The 23,335-nt window shown below is 42.5% G+C and overlaps 1 protein-coding gene across 1 annotated transcript in view; it reads right to left on the reverse strand.

Annotated features, from left to right (window-relative positions):
- Nucleotides 1-17,521, reverse strand: part of LOC106593452 (intersectin-2) — a 102,405-nt gene extending 84,884 nt beyond the window's left edge. Inside the window, exons 1-4 of the mRNA XM_045695265.1 lie at nucleotides 17,279-17,521; nucleotides 11,511-11,669; nucleotides 11,275-11,365; nucleotides 8,435-8,500 (exon numbers count right to left, since the gene is read on the reverse strand). The gene's annotated coding sequence lies outside the window, so the exon portion shown is untranslated. The remainder of the gene's footprint in view (nucleotides 1-8,434; nucleotides 8,501-11,274; nucleotides 11,366-11,510; nucleotides 11,670-17,278) is intronic.
- Nucleotides 17,522-23,335: the final 5,814 nt, after the last annotated feature.

The following is a 23,335-nucleotide window of genomic DNA, read 5'->3' on the forward strand; positions in this document are numbered from 1 at the left end:
CTCTGTTCCTCGACCCAATGGGGCGGTAAGGCTCTGTTCCTCGACCCAATGGGGCGGTAAGGCTCTGTTCCTCGACCCAATGAGGCAGTAAGGCTCTGTTCCTCGACCCAATGGGGCAGTAAGGCTCTGTTCCTCGACCCAATGGGGCAGTAAGGCTCTGTTCCTCGACCCAATGAGGCAGTAAGGCTCTGTTCCTCGACCCAATGGGGCAGTAAGGCTCTGTTCCTCGACCCAATGGGGCAGTAAGGCTCTGTTCCTCGACCCAATGGGGCAGTAAGGCTCTGTTCCTCAACCCAATGGGGCAGTAAGGCTCTGTTCCTCAACCCAATGGGGCAGTAAGGCTCTGATCCTCGACCCAATGGGGCAGTAAGGCTCTGTTCCTCGACCCAATGGGGCAGTAAGGCTCTGTTCCTCAACCCAATGGGGCAGTAAGGCTCTGTTCCTCAACCCAATGGGGCAGTAAGGCTCTGTTCCTCGACCCAATGAGGGAAAGCTCCAGAAAGATAAAAAGATGCCAGGGGGTGACAAGGTGAAAACAGATTTTTTTTTAAATCAATAAAGTCTTTGAAATGCTATACTGTTATTAATCTCTATATTGTAATCAATAAAGTATTTCAAAATGCTGTAGTTTTATGAACATATATGTTCAGATCATTCATTCCAAAATCAAATCTAGAATCGGCTTTCTATTTCTGTCTATCACAGTGCCATCCGTTTTGATACCAAAGCCCCATATACCACCCACCACTGCGACCTGTACGCTCTCGTTTGCTGGCCCTCGCTACATATTCGTCGGCAAACCCACTGGCTCCAGGTCATCTATAAGTCTTTGCTAGGTAAAGCTCCGCCTTATCTCAGCTCACTGGTCACCATAGCAGCACCCACCTGTAGCACACGCTCCAGCAGGTATATTTCACTGGTCATCCCTAAAGCCAACACCTCCTTTGGCCGCCTTTCCTTCCAGTTCTCTGCTGCCAGTGACTGGAACGAACTGCAAAAATCGCTGAAGCTGGAGACTTATATTTCCCTCACTAACTTTAAACATCAGCTATCTGAACAACTAACCGATCGCTGCAGCTGTACATAGTCCATCTGTAAATAGCCCACCCAATCTACCTACCTCATCCCCATATTGTTTTTATTTACTTTTCTGCTCTTTTGCACACCAGTATCACTACTTACACACCATCATCTGCTCATCATCATCTATCACTCCAGTGTCAATCTGCTAAATTGTAATTACTTCACTACTATGGCCTATTTATTGCCTTACCTCCTCACGCCATTTGCACAGAGTGTATATAGACTTTATTCTATTGTGTTATTGACTGTACGCTTCTTTATTCCATGTGTAACTCTGTGTTGTTGTTTGTGTCGCACTGCTTTGCTTTATCTTGGCCAGGTCGCAGTTGTAAATGAGAACTTGTTCAAAAACTAGCCTAACTGGTTAAATAAAGGAGAAATAAAATAAATAAATAAATTATAAATAATAAATAAAGAGAGAAGGGGTGTAATATCTCCAGATGGACGTGTGGTACCCTTCCTCCTCCATGCCAACAAGATGTTACTTCTCTTGGAGTCTTTGCCTTGAAAGTAAGTATGAGAGTATAGGTAATGTACAATTTACCTACTGAAAGTATACTGACTGAAAGACAAAACAGAACTGTCTAATTATATTATAGCTGTGTCGTTGTATCCCTGCGAATTAGAATCTTAAGTGTAACATTCTGTTGGGGATTCAAAACTTTGAAAGTTTCAAAAATTCTAATTCTTTTCCCCAGTTTGCTGAAGGAGGAGTCGATTGTCTTTTCAAATAGAAAGATGTAAACATCATGAGAGAAGAAATAGCAGTCACTCTCCTCCAAAACACTGGTATGTTCAATTTATAATTTTATATAATTGTAGATAAAAAAATAAAAATAAACATTTATATGGATCTTTCAAGGTTATCTTTGATCCAACTTCTGACTAGATGGCCACTAAAACACATGTATTTAAATAATTCTGCTACAAGAAACCTATACTATTCCATTGTTCCTTGTTTGCTCCAAAAAAATACATGTAAAGATGTACAGACTACTTGACATTATGTTTTGCTAGATGACCGGAGCCAACTGTGCCACTTCAGTGGGGAGGTGGACAATAATGAGGAAGACTGGGTAATTGCTTGTTCACTTCTAAAAAGGCAAATTTTTACGAGTACGAATTTGTATAAGCAGTAATATTTCTAGAGGTAGTATCATCCGCTTTGTCTGATAAGCAAATAAATTGTAAATCAAGAAAATGTATTTAATGGTTTAAATATATAAAAATGTGCATGATTAATTTCAGATTGGTTGTGATCGCTGCCCACGATGGTTCCACCAGTCCTGTATGAAAACCATCCCATCATTGGAGGATTATGTTACAGGCAACGGAAAACTTTCCATAAAAAGTGGACTAAATGTTCAGTCGAGCTGTTGCAGCTTTCCAATATTTGTTATTTATTGTCATTTTATATCTTATTATGCAAAGATTGAAATTTGTATTTCTTATTTAATGTTTGTTAACAAACTTAACTTTCTGTGCTGTTTTTGTGTTATTGTGTGATATTATTTGTGTATTATCTTTATTTTCTTAAACATTACAAAATGTTTCTAAAATAAATGTTTGTGTCTTTATACTCTATGTGTCTTTATATAATTTTGCTTTCTGTGGCACACACACACACTACTGGTCAACATGAGCTACCAAAATAATTCAGAAGTATGCCAGGCCTTGCAGTCCCAAGATACAAGGGTTTCGCCAAAATCCTCCCCACACCTTCTAATTTCCTAGAGTCAAATACTTTCTGTAGAACAAACTTCACGTCAGGAAAGGAAACCGAAATGAATAATTGATGTACGTGTGTTATATTAAACATAGAGGAGGGAGTGAAATGCAGGCAAGCAATAAACATTTCAGAACAACTACTAGTCGAATAAGAAATGGGAGAGATGACGAATTTTGGCAAAGAGGTTTATTTATAGACCGATACACTTGAAACAAAAAGCCAAACCGTAAACTGCAGACATTACTACTGCCTCCCCCGCGATCAAACCGACATAAAAAAAATAAAATGAAACGCAGCCTAACGTGATCAGAAATCCCAACTAGCAAGCTAGTCGCAGCAATGAAGAACTGAGTACGTGCAGATGAATGCGAAGGGGGGGGAGCTTTTCGGCAAGGAGAAGTATACCAGTTAATACTATAGCGAATTGGTTAGGTTACTAATGTTAGCTAGCTAACGTTAGCTGTCTGACTTTATTAGCAAGCTAATTTTCACACCATAAACTCAATTATTTGATCAGATGAGTCGGCTAATGTTGCTCAACATTTCTCTGGCTAGCTAACGGAGAATTCGATCCAGCTAGCAAGCTACTTAAGAATGCTAACAGTACTTGTTCCACCACACTTTCTCCCTCACCTCATACTTTCCAAAATGTCAGTTGTTTTTCAGTTACAGCTCATGAAGAACGCTTCATCACCTTCTCACCTCCGTGTCCGTGGTCAGGCTTCTCGCCTAACGTTACTTCTTCATTATCATTCAGGGGAACGCGCTGCTGTAACTGGCAAGCTGCCTTACCAGAGAGCGCGCTGATGCTGTAACTAGTAAACTGGTTGTCTCTTCTTTCTTCAGTCGCGTGCTGCGCTGCATTCTGTTGTTATGTAAATGACTGGCTGAGCCTTGGATACAGCCAGTAGTTATCCAAACCATCCCCCCTCCAAACTTTTCTCTTCGGATCTACACAATCACATAGGTCACCTATTTTGGATTCAAAACGGCGAATTTCACCGAAAAAGTGACTAGTTTGCATCCCTGCTATTTGCAGAACTGCATTTTTAAGGACACGGGTGCTGGAGGGTTGTGATGCACGCGGTGCAGTGGAGACGTCGGGGCTAGGCGCCAATGGGCCCAATCACTCAGTTCCCTACGGGACGCCCAATCACTCAGTTCCCTACGGGACGCCCAATCACTCAGTTCCCTACGTGACGCCCAATCACTCAGTTCCCTACGGGACGCCCAATCACTCAGTTCCCTACGGAACGCCCAATCACTTAGCTCCCTATGGGACTTGTTGGCTGCTTTTCCTTCACTCTGCCGTCTGACTCATCCCAAACCATCTCAATTGGGTTGAGGTCAGGTGATTGTGGAGGCCAGGCCATCTGATGCAGCACTCCATCCCTCTCCTTCTTGGTCAAATAGCCCTTACACAGCCTGGAGGTGTGTTTTCGGTCATTGTCCTGTTGAAAAACAAATGATAGTGGGACCAGATGGGATGGCGTATAAAATGAAAGTTTATTTGTCACGTGCGCCGAATACAGTGAAATGCTGAATACAGGCTCTAACCAATAGTGCGAAAAAAAGTGTGTGTGTGTAGGTAAGTAAAGAAATAAAACAACAGTAAAAAGACATTTGAAAATAAGAGTGGCAAGGCTACATACAGACACCGGTTAATCAGGCTTATTGAGGTGGTATGTACATGTAGATATGGTTAAAGTGACTATGCATATGATGAACAGAGAGTAGCAGTAGCGTAAAAAGAGGGGTTGGCAGGTGGTGGGACACAGTGCAGATAGCCCGGTTAGCCAATGTGCGGGGGCACTGGTGGGTCGGGCCAATTGAGGTAGTATGTACATGAATGTATAGTTAAAGTGACTCTGCATATAAGATAAACAGAGAGTAGCAGCAGCGTGAAAAGAGGGGTTTGGGGGGGGGGCACACAATGCAAATAGTCCGGGTAACCGGGTCTTGTGGCTTGGGGGTAAAAACTGTTGAGTGCCTTTTTGTCCTAGACTTGGCACTCCGGTACCGTTTGCCATGGGGTAGTAGAGAGAACAGTCTATGACTGGGGTGGCTGGGGTCTTTGACAATTTTCAGGGCCTTCCTCTGACACCGCCTGGTGTAGAGGTCCTGGATGGCAGGCAGCTTTGCCCCAGTGATGTACTGGGCCGTACGCACTACCCTCTAAAGTGCCTTGCAGTCGGAGGCTGAGCAATTGTCGTACCAGGTAGTGATGCAACTAGTCAGGATGCTCTCGATGTTGCAGCTGTAGAACCTTTTGAGGATCTCAGGACCCATGCCAAATCTTTTTAGTTTCCTGAGGGGGAAATAGGCTTTGTCGTGCCCTCTTCACGACTGTCTTGGACCATTCTAGTTTGTTGTTGATGTGGACACCAAGGAATTTGAAGATCTCAACCTGCTCCACTGCAGCCCCGTCGATGAGAATGGGGGCGTGCTCGGTGCTCCTTTTCCTGTAGTCCACAATCATCTGCTTAGTTTTGGTTACGTTGAGGGATAGGTTGTTATTCTGGCACCACTCGGCCAGGTCTCTGACCTCCTCCCTATAGGCTGTCTCGTCGTTATCTGTGATCAGAGCTACCACTGTTGTGTCATCAGCAAACGTAATGATGGTGTTGGAGTCGTGCCTGGCCATGCAGTTGTGGGTGAACAGGGAGTACAGGAGGGGACTGAGCACGCACCCCTGGGGAGCTCCAGCGTTGAGGATCACTGTGGCAGATGTGTTGCTACCAACCCTCACCACCTGGGGGCGGCCCGTCAGGAAGTCCAGGAACCAGTTGCAGAGGGAGGTGTTTAGTCCCAGGTTCCTTAGCTTAGTGATGAACTTTGAGGGCACTGTGGTGTTGAATGCTGAGCTGTAGTCAATGAATAGCATTCTCACATAGGTGTTCCTAGGATCTAGGGTTTCTGGGAGAGGAATATTGTGGTAGCCATGCTGGTTAAGTGTTCCTTGAATTCTAAATAAATCACAGTGTCACCAGCAAAGCACCATCACACCTCTCCAATTTGGACTACAGAACAAAGGACACATTTCCACCGGTCTAATGTCCATTGCTCGTGTTTCTTGGCCCAAGCAAATCTCTTCTTATTATTGGTTTCCTTTAGTAGTGGTTTCTTTTCAGAAATTCGACCATGAAGATCTAATTCACGCAGTCTCGTCTGAACAGTTGATGTTGAGATGGATCTGTTACTTGAACTCTGTGAAGCATTTATTTGGGCTGAAATTTCTGAGCTGCTTACTCTAATGAACTCATCCTCTGCAGCAGAGGTAACTCTGGGTCTTCCATTCCTGTGGCGGTCCTCATGAGAGCCAGTTTCATCACAGCACTTGATGGTTTTTGTGACTTCACTTGAAGAAACTTTCAAAGTTCTTGAAATTTTCTGTATTGACTGACCTTCATGTCTTAAAGTAATGATGGACTGTCATTTCTCTTTGCTTATTTGAGCTGTTCTTGCAATAATATGGACTTGGTCTTTTATCAAATAACGATATCTTCTGTATACCACCCCTACCTTGTAACAACACATCTGATTGGCTCAAACGCATTAAGAAAATAAATTCCACAAATTAACTTAAAAAAGCACACCTGTTAACTGAAATGCATTCCAGATGACTACCTTATGAAGCTGGTTGAGACGCCAAGGGTGTGCAAAGCTGTCATCAAGGCAAAGGCTGGCTATTTATAGAATCTCAAATATAAAATATATTTTGATTTCTTGAACACTTTTTTGGTTACTACATGATTCCATATGTGTTATTTCATAGTTTTGATGTCTTCACTATTACTCTACAATGTAGAAAATAGTAAAACATAAAGAAAAACCCTTGAATTAGTAGGTGTTATAAAACTTTTGACTGGTAGCGTCGGTTAAAAATAATCTCAACTGGATGAGGCAGTGAATGAACTGAGAGAGAAAGCACACAGGGCATTCTACGCCACTAAAAAACTAATTCAAATGCAAATTTGGCTAAAACTAATTGAATGTGTCATTGAACCAATTGCACTTTATGGCAGTGAGATGTGTGGTCCACTTGCAAAACAAGATTTCACCAAATAGGACAAACACCCCATTGAAACCCTGCATGCAGAGTTCTGTAAGAGTCTCCCACATGTCCAGAGGAAAACTACAAACAACGCATGCAGGGCAGAATTAGGCCAATATCCACTAATAATACAAACTCAAAAAAGAGCAATTAAGTTTTGGAAACATCTAAAATACAGTGACCCCCTCTCATATCATTACCAAGCCCTGCGATGCCAAGAGCTGAGCAAAGAAAAGAGTCCCCTCATCCAGCTGGTCCTGGGGCTGAGTTCACAAACCTGTTCTACTAACACACTGAAGCCTCAGGACCCTCATCCAGCTGGTCCTGGGGCTGAGTTCACAAACCTGTTCTACTAACACACTGAAGTCTCAGGACCCTCATCCAGCTGGTCCTGGGGCTGAGTTCACAAACCTGTTCTACTAACACACTGAAGCCTCAGGACCCTCATCCAGCTGGTCCTGGGGCTGAGTTCACTAACCTGTTCTACTAACACACTGAAGCCTCAGGACCCTCATCCAGCTGGTCCTGAGTTCACAAACATGTTCTACTAACACACTGAAGCCTCAGGACCAGAACATCCAATCAATCAGAATAAACCAAATTACAACACAGTCAAATCAAAACTACATTGCTTCTTGGGAAACACAAGCACAAGCTCAAAGCAAAATGCAGTGCTATCTGGCCCTAAATCGACAGTACACCATGGCTAACTATTTGACCATGGTTACATGATCAAAACCTTAGAAAAACCTTGACAACGTACAAGCTCAGTGAGCACAGCCTTGCCATTAAGAAGGGTAGACACAGGAAAACATGTAGAGGAAAGGGCTGCACCACAGCAGATAAAACACAGAGAGTGTCATTTCCCCAAATTGAAGGTTTCAAAGACCTCTCTGATGAGGACAGGATACCCGTCCTGTTGGGGGAGGACGCAGAGAGCTGTGTATTGGCAGCTCACTACATTGCTGCCATAAGATGAGAGACAGTAGACACAGACCAGTAGGGACAGTAGACACAGACCAACCAACCTGCACATGTCCTCTACTGTATGCTTATTGTTATTGTTCAATGCATGTTATTTTGATTATTGGTTATTGTTCTTACTGTTGTCCCGTTGACAAAATTGATTATTATTAATTTAATTATGTTAATATTGTAAATGTCCAAAGTAAGCTTTGGCAATATGTACATTGTTTCATCATGCAAATAAAGCTAATTGAATTGAGACAAAGAGAGAGCAGAGAGAGAGAGAGCAGAGAGAGATAGCTGAATAAGAGAGAGAGCGAGCGTGCCGAGACAGAGAGCGAGCGCGCCGAGACAGAGAGCGAGCGCGCCGAGACAGAGAGCGAGCTGACTCAACTGTATTGACTGTTCTGTTTTTGCTAACAGGTTAGGAAGAACAACAGCATCACCTCGCTCTGGCCCATCTCTTCATCTCTCTCGCTCTCCCTGCATCTCATTTATTCTCCCTCCATCCATCATCCATCCATCCATCCATCAATCTTGGTCACAAAATCTTAGCGAAACAGCACTGGAAAGCACACAGACACACAAAGCATTGTTCTTACCGTTCATAGCGGGAGCACTAACGGCTACAGGGAGCACCTCTATTCAGCTGGCTAACTCACAGACATCTGGAGAGAAGGGAGAAGAGAGAGGAGAGAATTGTTACATAAATGAAAACCTATTTGACAAATTGGGAAAATTAAACAAAAACACTGAATAAACTAAACTGCTATTTGGCACTCAAAATATTATTTTTTATTTATTTAACTCGGCAAGTCAGTTAAGAACAAATTCTTATTTACATAGCCCTATAAGACTCCCAATCACGACCGGTTGTCATACAGCCTTGGAATCAAACCAGGGTCTGTAGTGACACCTCTAGCACTGAGATGCAGTGCCTTAGACCACTGCGCCAGTCGGGAGAATATTTCAGTCAGAGATAGAAAACAGAGACAGATCCGGACCAAGATCAGAAGTTTTATTACTATTTTTGACACTGTAGAATAGTGTAGACATTAAAACTATGAAATAACACATATGGAATCATGTAGTAACCAAAAAAGTGTTAAACAAATCTAAATATATGGCCAGGTCATCTTATGCGGCACTCCATCACTCTCCTTCTTGGTCAAATAGCCCTTACACAGCCTAGAGGTGTGTTTTGGGTCATTGTCCTGTTGAAAAACAAATGATAGTCCCACTAAGCTCAAACCAGATGGGATGGCGTATCGCTGCAGAATGCTGTGGTAGCCATGCTGGTTAAGTGTGCCTTGAATTATAAATAAATCACTGACAGTGTCACCAGAAAAGCACCATCACACCACCTCCTCCTCCATGCTTCACGGTGGGAACATCATCCATTCACCTACTCTGCGTCTCAAAAAGACACGCGGTTAGAAACAAAAACCTCAAATTTAGACTCATCAGACCAAAGGAGAAATTTCCACCGGTCACTGCTCATGTTTTTGTCCCAAGCAAGTCTCTTCTTATTATTGGTGTCCTTTAATAGTGGTTTCTTCGACCATGAAGTCCTGATTCACACAATCTCCTCTGAACAGTTGATGTTGAGATGCTTCAGAGTTGAAGTAATAATTTCTGAGCTGCTTACTCTAATGAAATTATCCTCTGCAGCAGAGGTAACTCTGGGACTTCATTTCCTGTGGTGGTCCTCATGAGAGCCAGTTTCATCATAGCGTTTGATGGTTTTTGCGACTGCACTTGAAGAAACTTTCAAAGTTCTTGACATTTTCCGTATTGAGTGACCTTCATGTCTTAAAGTAATGATGGACTGTCATTTCTTTTGCTTATTTGACCTGTTCTTGCCATAATATGGACTTGGCCTTTTACCAAATAGGGCTATCTTCTGTATACCACCCCTACCTTGTCACAACACAACTGATTGGCTCAAACACAATAAGGAAAGAAATTCCACAAATGTTTTAACAAGGCAAACCTGTTAATTGAAATGCATTCCAGGTGACTACCTCATGAAGCTGGTTGAGAGAATGCCAAGAGTGTGCAAAGCTGTCATCAAGGCAAAGGGTGGCTACTTTGAAGAATCTCAAATATAAAATATATTTTGATGTGTTTAACACTTTTTTGGTTGCAACATGATTCCAAATGTGTTATTTCATAGTGTTGATGTCTTCACTATTATTCTACAATGTAGAAAATAATAAAAATAAAGAAAAACTCTTTAATGAGTAGGTGTTCTAAAACTTTTGACTGGTACTGTATATACAAATGTACAGTGGGTATACGGATGATATAGTGGTATAGTGGATGTAGAAATGTACAGTATCAGTATGCATATATCTAAATGCAGAGAGATGGACAGAGTGGAATGCAGTATAGTTCAGTTATTTAGAGTTCAGTTCAGAGATGGTTTGATGCAGTGTAGTTCAGTTATTTAGAGTTCAGTTCAGTTCAGAGATGGCTTGATGCAGTATAGTTCAGTTATTTAGAGTTCAGTTCAGAGATGGTTTGATGCTGTATAGTTCAGATATTTAGAGTTCAGTTCAGAGATGGTTTGATGCAGTATCGTTCAGTTATTTAGAGTTCAGTTCAGTTCAGTTCAGAGATGGCTTGATGCAGTATAGTTCAGTTATTTAGAGTTCAGTTCAGAGATGGTTTGATGCTGTATAGTTCAGATATTTAGAGTTCAGTTCAGAGATGGTTTGATGCAGTATCGTTCAGTTATTTAGAGTTCAGTTCAGTTCAGAGATGGCTTGATAGAGTGCATAGTCCGTTAGTCTCTATCGACCAGATGGCCAGTTGGTGAGGGCCACAGCCCAGGGGAAGAAACGGTTTAGGTGACGTGAGTAGTTGGTCCTGAACCGCCTGGGAACATAGTGGAATCATCATCATGTTGTTGTTTTTCTATATTTCCATTGTATTTAACTAGGGTTGCAAAGGGTTGGAAACTTTCCCGGGAAATTTTCCATGGGAAGTTAAGCCCTGTGTTACGTACGCCTCTTGAAGGAGAGAACGCAACACCATGCTACACTCAACTCCACTTGGAGTGAAAGAGGTATGTGATTGTAGGTGGAGGTAAAGAGGTATGTGATTGTAGGTGGAGTGAAAGAGGTATGTGATTGTAGGTGGAGGTAAAGAGGTATGTGATTGTAGGTGGAGGTAAAGAGGTATGTGATTGTAGGTGGAGTGAAAGAGGTATGTGATTGTAGGTGCGGGTAAGGATGACAGAGGCAGAGAATATTACCGTTTACTGGGAATTTATTTCCTTCACACGGTAATGTGGGGAAAAGGGGCTGGACGGAACCAAAGCAACGAAAGTAAAAGTTAAAGAGTCTCCTCTCCAACCTTATCTACCCACTACTTACCTAACTTTAACACCACCTGGTGCACTAACCAAAATACAGGGGGTGGTCCACCCAGGTCTTACCTAGGGTGTATAGACAGAGTATATACTACAGGTATATGTATTCCCGCAGGCCTCTTGCCAAAGCACTCCAAAGGTGCCTTGCCCTTCCCCCCTGGGAACAAAAACAGAATAATTACTAATGCAAAGTGAACAATTTAAATCATCAAAAACACAGTCCTTCTGACATACGTCTGCAGGACCGGCCACAAAATACTTCACAACAATTATACAGACCAACAACAAAACACAGGACATACCAAGAAGCTCTCTCTTCCTAACAAAGGAACTATGGCTATTAAAGCTGCAGAAGGAGCCAGTAATTGCAGACAGCTGTATCTGACGAGAGGGCGGAGTCAGCTCCAATCATCAATGGGGCTGACCAATCAGCTGCTTAGGGGAATCCAGGAAGCCATTTCCTGAAATACACACATACAAAAACTAGGGAACGTAACACCCTAGAATTTGGGGAATTTTTCCTGTTAGCTTATAACAGTGAACCTTTTTTGTGGGATACACATAAGGCAATTCTTGGTCTTGTGACATATTTTGGTTAAACTCTCCCCAATTCAATGGAATTACAACCCTCTGCATGCACAATGCATTCTTCCATCACATGTACAGCTGATTCTCAAGATCTGGCACACTAATGAGATGCTATTGAGCCCACACTACTACACTGTCTGAGCCAAGGGCTACATGTTATCCGGTAAGTTTTGATTACAATACTGGGTGGGGTGAATATATTTTATATGACATACATGATTTTTTGTTAACCTCTTGACGGTCGCCTAGGATAGGGGGCGCTACAGCGCTTTTTGAAAAAAATTAGTGCCCATATTAAACGGCCTACTACTCAAACTCAGAAGCTAGGATATGCATATAATTAATACTTGTGGATAGAAAACACCTTAACGTTTCTAAAACGGTTTGAATGGTGTCTGTGAGTATAACAGAACTCATATGGCAGTCAAAACCCCAGGACAGATCGAAACAGGAAGTGGAATTCTGAATTGCGGACTCAACTTCATCTCGTTGCCTATAAATCACACCGTGAGCAATGGTTCATTGAGCACTTCCTATTGCTTCCACTAGATGTCCCCAATCTTTACAAAGTGGTTTGAGTCTCCTACTGTGAAAACTGACTGAATGACACGCTGTGGAACGTGGTCACATGAGGGCCATCACCATTATGACGCCGGCGCCCCTGGCTACCCTCCCCTTTCGAAACGTTTATAAAGACAATGCAATCGTCCCCCTTGAATCTTATTGGAGCTCTGGTTAAAAAAGGCCCTAAAGATTTATGTTATACAACGTTTGACATGTTTGAACGAACCTAAATAAGAAAAAAAATGCATTTTGTTGAAAGAGTAGTCCCGCGGCCGACGGAGCTTTTGGTGCAGCCTTGAGAACGCGCTAACAAGAACAAGCTATTGGAACATAAAGGATTAACTTTTTCGAACGAAAATACATTTGTTGTGGACCTGGGATTCCTGGAAGTGCTTTCTGATAAAGATAATCAAAGGTAAGGGATTATTGACAATAGTATACAAGAGTAGATTTGATATGCGATTGTTCCAAGATGGCGCTGACCTGTAACGGTAGCCTATTGTTCTGAGTATCGCATCCCCTTTTATCGCAAAGTGTGATTACCCAGTAAAGTTATTTTTAAATCTGGCATTACAGGTGCTTTCAAGAGATATTCATCTATAAATCTTAGAATGACAATATTACATTTTTAAAATGTTTTCGAATAGTAATTTAGTAAATTGTAGCGCTGTTTCACCGGATGCATTTGAGGGAAAATAGTTAGTCAACGTTACGCGCCGATGTAAAATGCTGTTTTTATATATAAATATGAACTTTATCGAACAAAAGAATGCATGTATTGTGTAACATGATGTCCTAGGTGTGTCATCTGATGAAGATTGTCAAAGGTTAGTGCTGCATTTAGCTGTTTTTTGGTTATTTGTGATGCATGTGGTTGGTCGGAAAATTGCTATGTGGCTACTTTTACGATATACTCCTCTAACATAATCTAATGTTTTGCTTTTGCTGTAAAGCCTTTTTGAAATCTGACAACGTGGTTCGATTCATGAGAGGTGTATCTATAAAACGATATAATTTGAAGAAAAAAATTGAAAAAAGAAAATAAAAAATGTGTTATGCTAATGGCGATAGGATTTTTCGCTGGATGTCGAGCCCGACCAGGGGTTAACTAGTAAATAGTAGCCTACAGCAAAGTGTGTTTAAATCATTTCTAACTTGTTAACAATTTCTACTAGTTAGTTTTTGCTAGCAGTTGGGTTTTAGCTTGTTTGAGCCTGCTAACGGAGGAGTGTTAATTCACCTGTTTCCATACATGTTTAATTTTAAAACATTTATCTTACAAAGGAGTTGTTTAATCTAACTGCTTAACTGTTTCTGTACATGGAATTGTATATTTTTTTTTTATTACAATTATTTTTCCTAATCTTTACAGGAAAATGCCACAGGCATTATTTGATGTGTGGAGACATTTCAATGCAGATAATGCAGAAGGAAAAGCTGTGTTCATTTGCAAATACTGTGCCAAATCAGATGTGAAGAATGCAACAAAGATGCAGAATCATCTGGCCAAAGTTCCCTCAGCGCTCACAACAAGCAACCTCTGACAAAAGTCCCTCTACTTCTATTCGAGGTGAAAATGATGAATCAGACACCTTATCGATAGCAACAGCTCATGGTCCTCCTGGAATCAGAGTTTTTTTTTGACTCAATGGAGGAACGTAGTCAGAGAAATGCTGATGAATGTCTTGCTCAAGCTGTGTTTGCAACTGGTTCATCTCTGATGCTCACAGGTAATATGTATTGGAAGAGATTTCTGAATGTTCTTCGCCCAGCATACACCCCTCCAACCAGACATGCTTTATCTACTCATTTGCTGGATGCAGAGTTCAACAGAGTTCAAGTGAAGGTCAAGCAAATCATCGAGAAAGCAGACTGTATGGCAATCATCTCTGATGGGGGGGGTCGAATGTTCCTGGGCAAGGAATAATTAACTACATCATCTCCACCCCTCAACCTGTATTCTACAAGAGCACAGACACAAGGGACAACAGACACACCAGTCTCTACATTGCAGATGAGCTGAAGGCAGTCATCAATGACCTTGGACCACAGAAGGTATTTGCACTGGTGACAGACAATGCTGCGAACATGAAGGCTGCTTGGTCTAAAGAGGAGGAGTCCTACCCTCACATCACACCCATTGGCTGTGCTGCTCATGCATTGAATCTGCTCCTCAAGGACATCATGGCACTGAAAACAATGGATACACTCTACAAGAGAGCCAAGGAAATGGTTAGGTATGGGAAGGGTCATCAAGTTATAGCAGCAATCTACCTCACCAAGCAAAGTGAGAAGAGTAAGAGCACCACATTGAAGCTGCCCAGCAACACCTGTTGGGGTGGTGGTGTCATCATGTTTGACAGTCTCCTGGAGTGGAAGGAGTCTCTCCAAGAAATGGCCGTATCACACTTCCAAGCAAGGGCTTTGGGATGGAGATGCAATATGCAGTTGTGCCAACATATCTCGTCAGCCACCTGGTGGAAGGGACTTTGTGGATCTGAGGCTCTTTCCCCTGTTGCCTCCATCATCCTATAAATCCCACCAACATCAGCCGCCTCAGAGTGAAACTGGTCCTTGTTTGGGAACACACACACCAAAGCACGCAACAGGCTGACCAAAACAAGGCTTGAAAAATTGGTGTCCATCCGGGCAAATTTGAGGCTTTTTGAGCCTGACAGCGAGCCATCCTCAACAAGGTTGGAAAGTGACAGTGAAGATGAGGCCTCAGTCTAATGTTCATGAGGTGGACATTGAGGAGGTCCAGGGAGAAGACATGGAAGCCTGAGAGGAAGACAATTAATGCTTTAGTTTCTAGACTATCATTTTACAGATGTATGTTGAAACGTTTTTTTGGGAGATGCCGATGGATCATTGGGGATCATTCAATATTCCCTTTCTTTTGTTGTTCAGTGAAATAATCCCATGTGAAGAGTCAACTCATTTAATTAAAGTTCAATTCGTAACAAATGTTTTATTTATTTTTTCTACTGGAAGGATTTAATCATTTGCAATAATGTCTACTTATGATAAGGTAAAAGGTTTATGTTTCTGTCTCCATATGATATGGTAAATATACCCAACGCAAAAAACATCTTCATTTAAATGCTATTAATATTAATTTGCATACATTTCCATTAATTCCCATACGCTCCTGTTAAATTCCATTTGTCAGACGGAAAGTTTCCACCTCTGAATATTCTCCAAAATGTGAAACCCTATATAAACCTGACCCTATATATATCCAACCATCATCATGTTGTATATTACTGACAGTAATACACAGTGGAACCATCGTCATGTTGTTGTATATAACTGACAGTAATACACAGTGGAACCATCGTCATGTTGTTGTATATAACTGACAGTAATACACAGTGGAACCATCGTCATGTTGTTGTATATAACTGACAGTAATACACAGTGGAACCATCGTCATGTTGTTGTATATAACTGACAGTAATACACAGTGGAACCATCGTCATGTTGTTTATTTAATGAAATGTATCGACCGAAGCTTCCACAATATAACAGCAGTAGTGTTGTACCTATATCCATGATCATATGTAACTGGTTTCAGGACACTAGGCGTTATTTTTATCAAAATGTATACATACATACATACATATAGATACACAGCGGTCTACCGTTACTACTGGAGTTACACAGCGGTCTACCGTTACTACTGGAGTTACACAGCGGTCTACCGTTACTACTGGAGTTGCAGTACACACCACTAAGTGGCTGTTATACCAGAGAATGTCCAACAGAGCGGTATTGAAGTTCTATTTTAACTAGGGAGGAAGGCTATAGGTCTGAACTCTTTTCCATCTACCCCCCCATTCTCTCTCTCTGTGTTGACAGTAAAGGCTAAACCTCAGGGGACATAGTGGTGTCCTTCTCTCTCTCTGTAATGACAGCAGAGGCTAAACCTCAGGGGACATAGTGGTGTCCTCTCTCTCTCTGTGTTGACAGTAGAGGCTAAACCTCAGGGGACATAGTGGTGTCCTTCTCTCTCTGTGTGTTGACAGCAGAGGCTAACCCTCAGGGGACACAGTGGTGTCCTTCTCTCTCTGTGTGTTGACAGCAGAGGCTAACCCACAGGGGACATAGTGGTGTCCTTCTCTCTCTCTGTGTTGACAGCAGAGGCTAACCCACAGGGGACATAGTGGTGTCCTTCTCTCTCTCTCTGTGTTGACAGCAGAGGCTAACCCTCAGGGGACATAGCGGTGTCCTGATGTTCTGTGGTTATGGTGAAATGATAAATAACACCTGCACAAGGAGAGGAGAGGTGAGGGCAGTGGAGCTTTACTGGGTCGAATAGCAGACCAGATTTTTTACAGCCTGTTTTATAACCTGCCATATGACCGAAGACTAGATGTTGGAGAGGAGGCAGTAGTCTATACTATAGTCTAGAGAGGAGGTAGACATTCAGTAGTCTATACTATAGTCTAGAGAGGAGGTAGACATTCAGTAGTCTATACTATAGTCTAGAGAGGAGGTAGACATTCAGTAGTCTATACTATAGTCTAGAGAGGAGGTAGATATTCAGTAGTCTATACTGTAGTCAAGAGGTGGTAGACATTCAGTAGTCTATACTATAGTCTAGAGGTAGACATTCAGTAGTCTATACTATAGTCTAGAGAGGGTGACATTCAGTAGTCTATACTATAGTCTAGAAAGGTAGACATTCAGTAGTCTATACTATAGGTTGATATTTTCAAGATAATAACCTGTAGAAGTTACATTTTAGAAACACTGACCGGGACAAACGTTCCTATGTAGGCCGATAGGAGACAAAAAAAGGAACGGTATAGGCATACAGGCAAAGGTCTATTGTTTATAAAAGTCCTTTACCTCCGTTTTCTTTTAAAACCCTGTCTACATTATACCTCGATCACACATACTGCACATCGCTTACCGTTCAATGCAAAGAAGGGTAGCGGCAGCTTCAAGAGGCTGCTCGTTTCATCCTTTTCCTAGTTTAGGACAAATCCCTCTTTAACGACGTTATTCTTTAATTCCCAACCTGGAACACTGATGTCGTTCTGAACCTGTTGCGGTTTGGTTTTATAATTGAGAGAGAGACAGAGAGACAGAGGGAGAGTGTAGACTCACTGCGACGAGCAGATGATTCCCAGACTGTTACAAAGCAGGACGGCTGACGTCGGTCCGCGTCTCAGTGCAGTGCGGAGGAGAGAGACCGTACCGGTAGGGGGGGGAATAGGCGTGTCCGTCTGGATGCAGATTACGTCCGTTAACCAGGACACAACGCTGTGCTGGTTTAGAAAACGAGTACAGCGAACACCACGCTCTTGACATGTAGGAATAAGCAATTGTGTCAACTTCATTCCTGAAACATTTCTGCAATCTCTGCCTACTGAACGTGGCCCTGCATGGCCGCTGTGAGGTTTTACATTTTACTTGTTAGTTATTTAACAGAGGCTCTTATACAGAGCAACTTGCAATTAGGGCGTTCATAATAAGACACACACACGCATATTTTATATATATGGACACCCCTTCAAATGACTGGATTTGGTTATTTCAGCAACACCCGTTGCTGACAGGTGTATAAAAATCAAGCACACAGCCATGCAGTCTCCATAGACAAACATTGGCAGTAGAATGACCCGTACTGAAGAGCTCAGTGACTTTCACCTCTCCAATAAATCTGGGCCCTGCTAGAGCTGCCCCGGTCAACTGTAAATGACAACGTCTAGGAGCTACAACAGCTCAGCCGCAAAGTGGTAGGGCACACAAGCTCACAGAAGGGGACCGCAGATTGCTGAAATGCTTAGCGAGTACAATTAGTCTCTCTTCGGTTACAACACTCACTGGAGTGGTGTAAAGCTCGCCGCCATTGGACTCTGGACTGATGAATCACGCTTCACCATCTGGCAGTCCGACAGATTACATCTGGATTTGGCGATGCCAGGAGAACGCTACCTGCCAGAATGCATAGTGCCAACTTTAAAGTTTGGTGGAGAAGGAATAATGGTATGAGGCTGTTTTTCATGGTTCGGGCCCCTTAGTTCCAGTGAAGGGAAATCTTAACACTACAGCATACACTACAGGTCAAACATTTTAGAACACCTACTCATTCCAGGGTTTTTCTTTATTTTTACTATTTTATACATTGTAGAATAATAGTGAATACATCAAAACTATGAAAATAACACATAATAGAATCATAGTAACCAAAATAAGTGTTAAACAAAGCAAAATAAATTTTATATTTTGGAATCTTCAAATAGCCACCCTTTGCCTGGATGCCAGCTTTAACCTTCCTGCTGTGTTCCGGTCGAATTGGAACGATTTACATGTTCTCTCTGAAAAATGTAGTTCATTTAATCTGATTGTCATAAGGTTTCATGACTTTGTCCACACAGGGCATCTGAAAACACAAAATACATGTTGATGATTTTTATTACATGTTTGGGTGTTTTATTTAACTTTTGTAAACCTGTGGTGTTCCCGGTCAAAAATGACCAGTCATTAGAAATTAATGGGTGAGACTACAATTAGTGTATAAAATTGAGTTCAGGCACATGCCCATTCATCAGATGGACATTTCCTCTCCCAGACCCCCACATGCATGTCTTTGAGCACATGCACACACACACACACACACACACACACACACACACCCTCACTCCCCTTCTTGGCTTCCATGGCAACCCCCACGGGAACCTTTCCCCAATAGAATCTTTCCCCCCATGGGGAACCACACCTGTTGGCATTCTCACAAACAATCACAACATTGTTTCAATAATATATAGATAATATAGAGAACTTTTTTCACAGCTCAAACTTTATGGAGGTCTTGCTCACAATGCATTATGTGGCAGCATAATGACCAAACTATATACTGTATGTGAGGCTCTTGATTATATATTTGATCATGACACTGGTGAGGAGGAGAGAGTCCTTGTTAAACTTTGACACAAATTAGTCTGATAAATAGCACAATATGTTTCATCTGAGTATTTGTTATAGTCAAAATAAGATACATAATGCTTTTTTTTTACTCAGTAACGAGTTGTATGAGCTCAGGTCAATGAGGCCTACAGGCCATAAATAGCAAATAGAAGTTCAAAACGTGTAATGTTCACAAGAACTTAAGTTGATTTAAAAGATCTAACACAACATTAGGTGATAATATATGTATTATTATGGATTTATAATCAGCTATAATGGGGCGGTCATTTTGGACCAGGAACAAATAATTAATTCAAATGAAGTGAATACAACAGGAGGGTTAAAAAATGATGATTATTCTTTTTTTACAACGCAGTCAAAACAAACATGGCTGAGGGTAAACAGAAAAATGGAGGACCAAACTCAAAAAAAAAAATTTAATAAGAGACTCTTACCTACTTTCTCCACCCTGGACAGAACTGCTAAAATCTATGAACTGTAAATTAGACGTACTTGACTTAGTCCCGTAAAGATAGACATGAGATGAAGTCTTGAAATGAGTGATGAGAAAGGCACGACGCTGGAAAAAGAAACTAAAAAGGTTACAGTCAATGTTATCAAAGCTAATGAACTTAAAACAAGTTGCCAAGACACTAGATCAATGTGCCGACATCTGGTGCTTACCTGAATTAAAGGTCCTAGGACAATGTGCTCGGTTTAAAGGATGGGCCCCTAGCTCTTAAACAACCTCTTCCGTGGTGCCCCAAATTCCTAATGAGTTAATTGTGTCATGATTAATTTAAATCGGGTAACAATTAAACCTAGTTGATTAAATAACAGTCAGACTAATCAAGTCACGACCTCTGTGTCACCTCTGTTTCACCACGCTCCACGGCATCACAAACACCAGGAATCTTCCACTTAAATTGCTCCAACTCCACACTTAACGCCACCCCAGAAATCACTCCCTTCAAATGGTGCCGTGTACCTAAGCGCAAAGCAAGATACAGGTATTTTGCTCCCTCTGATCTGAAGAAACACAAACAGTCCGCTTCGAGGTTACCTTCACCGACTCAACAGCACCCACCATCTTTTCCACCCAACCTGAAACCCCCCATGGATCAGCCAAAGGGCCTGGTTCCACCCTCTTCAAAAAATCTCACTCCCACTGGACCAAATGTATCTTTATCACAACCATGTCTATCAATGCAAGGCTCCGAGCTCCTCACAACACCTTCTACCCCTTCCATTTCACCTCCAGAACTCACTGGCATCCGGCTCACTCGGTTTGAACTTCACAACAATCTTCCACGACATACCCTCTTGTCATTGTTCGCTTCAACAGATTCAAACCTATCCTCTGTCTTTTCAATCTCCTCTCTATTTCCCTCCAGTCCTCCTCCCTTAACCAAATTACCAACTACTTCTGAAAATAGTAAACTTTTCCAAGACAAAATCTATTTCTAGTTTCCTCAATGGACATGCTAATCCCTGATGAGTTAACCAAAATGTCTTCTGCTGGTTTTACTAGTTCATGCTCATACTCCCTCTGTTAATCTCTCCCACGATGGTTGTAAAAGCCTTTCAGAAGCCTTCACACTGCCTGTCCCCGAAACTCTGTCCAGTCCTAAATCCCCCGGCCATCCTACAACCCAAGCTTGATGCCCTCAATCTCACACAAATTATCAATGAACCTACCAGGTACAACCCCAAATCCGTAAACACCCTCATAGATATCATCCTAACTAACACGCCTTCCAAAGACACCTCTGCTTTTTTCAATCAAGATCTCAGCGATCACTGCCTCATTGCCGGCGTCCGGAATGGGTCTGCGACCAAACGACCACCACTCATCACTGTCAAACGGCTCCCTAAAACATTTCTGCGTTCAGGCCTTTCTAATCGACCTGGCCGGGGAATCCTGGAATGACATTGACCTCATCCCGTCAGTAGATGATGCCTGGCTATTCTTTAAAAGTGCCTTCCTCACCATCTTAAATAAGCATGCCACACTCAAAAAAATTAGAACTAGGAATAGATATAGTCCTTGGTTCACTCCAGACCTGTCTGCCTTTGACCAGCACAAAAACATCCTGAGGCGTTCTGCATTAGCATCAAATAGCCCCCGTGATATGCAACTTTTCAGGGAAGTTAGGAACAAATATACACAGGCAGTTAGGAAAGCTAAGGCTAGCTTTTTCAAACAGAAATTTGCATCCTGTAGTACAAACTCAAAAAAGTTCTGGGACACTGTAAAGTCCATGGAGAATAAGAGCACCTCCTCCCAGCTGCCCACTGCACTGAGGATAGGAAACACTGTTACCGCCGATAAATCCACTATAATTGAGAATTTCAATAAGCATTTCTCTACGGCTGGCCATGCTTTCCACCTGGCTACTGGCTACCCCTAACCCGGTCAACTGCCCGGCACCCTCCACAGCAACCCGCCAAAGCCCCCATCATTTCTCCTTCACCAAAATCCAGATAGCTGATGTTCTGAAAGAGCTGCAAAATCTGGACACCTACAAATCAGCCGGGCCAGACAATCTTTCTAAAATGATCTGCCAAAATTGTTGCAACCCCTATTACTAGCCTGTTCAAACGCTCTTTCGTATCGTCTGAGATTCCCAAAGATTGGAAAGCTGCCGCGGTCATCCCCCTCTACAAAAGGGGGTGACACTCTAGACCCAAACTGCTACAGACCTATATCTATCCTACCCTGTCTTTCTAAGGTCTTCGAAAGCCAAGTTAAACAGATTACCGACCATTTCGAATCCCACCGTACCTTCTCCGCTATGCAATCTGGTTTCAGATCTGGTCATGGGTGCACCTCAGCCACGCTCAAGGTCCTAAACAACATCATAACCGCCATCGATAAGAGACATTACTGTGCAGCCATATTCATCGACTTGGCCAAGGCTTTCGACTGTCAATCACAACATTCTTATTGGCAGACTCGACAGCCTTGGTTTCTCAAATGATTGCCTCGCCTGGTTTACCAACTACTTCTCTGATAGAGTTCAGTGTGTCAAATCAGAGGGCCTGTTGTCCGGACCTCTGGCAGTCTCTATGGGGGTGCCGCAGGGTTCAATTCTCGGGCCGACTTTCTTCTCTGTATACATCAATGATGTCGCTCTTGCTGCTGGTGATTCTCTGATCCACCTCTACGCAGATGACACCATTCTGTATACTTCTGGCCCTTCTTTGGACACTGTTAACTAACCTCCAGACGAGCTTCAATGCCATACAACTCTCCTTCCGTGGCCTCCAACTGCTCTTAAATGCAAGTAAAACTAAATGCATGCTATTCAATCGATCACTGCCCGCACCTGCTCGCCCGTCTAGCATCACTACTGGACGGTTCTGACTTAGAATACGTGGACACCTACAAATACCTAGGTGTCTGGTTAGACTGTAAACTCTCCTTCCAGACTCACATTAAGCATCTCCAATCCAAAATTAAATCTAGAATCGGCGTCCTATATCACAACAAAGCATCCTTCACTCATGCTGCCAAACATACCCTCGTAAAACTGACCATCCTAACGATCCCCGACTTTGACAATGTCATCTGTAAAATAGCCTCCAACACTCTACTCAACAAACTGGATGCAGTCTATCACAGCGCCATCCGTTTTGTCACCAAAGCCCCATACACTACCCACCACTGCGACCTTTACGCTCTCGTTGGTTGGTCCTCGCTTCATACTCGTCGCCAAAACCACTGGCTACAGGTTATTTACAAGTCTCTGCTAGGTAAAGCCCCACCTTATCTCAGCTCACTGGTTACCATAGCAGCACCCACACACTCATTGCTCACCCCCAAAGCCAATTCCTCATTTGGTCGCCTTTCCTTCCAGTTCTCTGCTGCCAATGACTGGAACGAACTGCAAAAATAACTTAAGCTGGAGACTCATCTCCCTCACTAGCTTCAAGCACCAGCTGTCAGAACAGCTCACAGATCACTGCACCTGTACATAGATGGGCTATCTACCTACCTCATCCCCATACTGTATTTATTTATTTATCTTGCTCCTTTGCACCCCAGTATCTCTAC

Source organism: Salmo salar, chromosome ssa15, assembly GCF_905237065.1.
Source record: "Salmo salar chromosome ssa15, Ssal_v3.1, whole genome shotgun sequence".
Taxonomy (NCBI): Eukaryota; Metazoa; Chordata; class Actinopteri; order Salmoniformes; family Salmonidae; genus Salmo; species Salmo salar.